This window comes from Penaeus monodon, chromosome 24 (genome assembly GCF_015228065.2).
Source record: "Penaeus monodon isolate SGIC_2016 chromosome 24, NSTDA_Pmon_1, whole genome shotgun sequence".
Classification (NCBI taxonomy): domain Eukaryota; kingdom Metazoa; phylum Arthropoda; class Malacostraca; order Decapoda; family Penaeidae; genus Penaeus; species Penaeus monodon.
In genome coordinates this window covers 9,105,685-9,107,074 of record NC_051409.1, presented here as the reverse complement: position 1 = coordinate 9,107,074, position 1,390 = coordinate 9,105,685, and positions in this window count along the sequence as shown.

Below are 1,390 nucleotides of genomic sequence, written 5' to 3'. Positions count from 1 at the left end.
TCTCAGCCAGTAACATTACCCAGCTTGTTTATAACTCTACTCACACGCGTCCACGTGGGCGCAGATGCTTTGCATAGATCAATCAATGCCATTATAACCGTTTCCTTTGAAATGTAGGAACGAATGCGTAGATTTCATTATTCCTCAAACACAGCTTCTGAGTAGTACAAGACCCGCGTAGCGCATGTGAGGTAGCAATAAAGGTAATATTCTTTGTTATTGAAGAAAAATAGGAACACCTGGCAGCTAGACATAGATAATCAGTCAGCATCTACAGCAATGTGGAAAAAAATCCTCGGCTTTAGCCCACATTGCCATTAAGGTGAAAAGTAAACAAAAGTACCTAACAGAGAGCTCGTTCAAGAAGCATAGTTGCAGGCTGGAGCTAACTCTGTCCAGTTTCATGTTAAGAGGAGGGTGAAGGGATAGATAGCCTTATCACAAGATTTAGTGATAAGGCTCCCTAAGCTGCAGGATTTCTTAATCGACATAGGTATTGCATTAGGGAAGATAGTTTTATCCCTCATGTAATTGATTTGGAAGGTTGCTTGCAAAAATAATTATCCTTTTTCACTCTTACAACGGAAAGCAGAAAAATGTATTAAAGAATAGGTTATGCTATAGCGTCAAGAGGTATCAAGTGTGGAATAGGATATGGTGACGGATGCTGAAACTGCTCTATTTTGTCCCTAGTGAAAGGAATTAAAAATCAACATTTCTGATAGATAAAGCTCTAGGTAATACAGTGGTGCATTGGGTCATACCGCTTCGTGATGAGTCGATAGCAGATCAGAGCAAAACTGCTGCAACATTCGTGATCGTTGTGGTGTTTGTTATACTGCCAGCTTGTCTAGAAGAGAACTATCTGAATACAGAGAAAAAAAATGAAGTGCAATATTTTTCAACACTAGTTAGTGTTAAAGAAATTTACGAAAAGTCAGAGACAAACAGTATAGAGCGTGCAATCTCCAAAGCCATATAGCAGTCCTGGCCTTACTATGTGTAACATACATTAGTGATGTCAGTTGGCCTTTGTAGGCACACAAGACTCGGAGACCACGTCAGCAACGGTGAGCAGCATTGCTTCCACTTCGAAAGCTTTTTGTATTAAAACCCATGGAAAGTCTAAAGACACGTCTGCTCCCATCTGCTAGCTGGTATTCTCAATGGAAAGTGATTGCACTTTATATAGACACACGTTTTTTTGTCTTCTCCTCAAACCCGTATTTACCCTCAGTGTGAGGCAAGAGTAGCCTTTGATGAAAGAAGGGAGAGAGCGAGACACCAAGTAATTACACCTTGAAAGAAAGACGGGCTGGAGAGAGGAAACGGAAGCTTGGCGAGGGGATGAGAGGGGAAAACACGGATACAAAAAGAAATCTATTTTAGA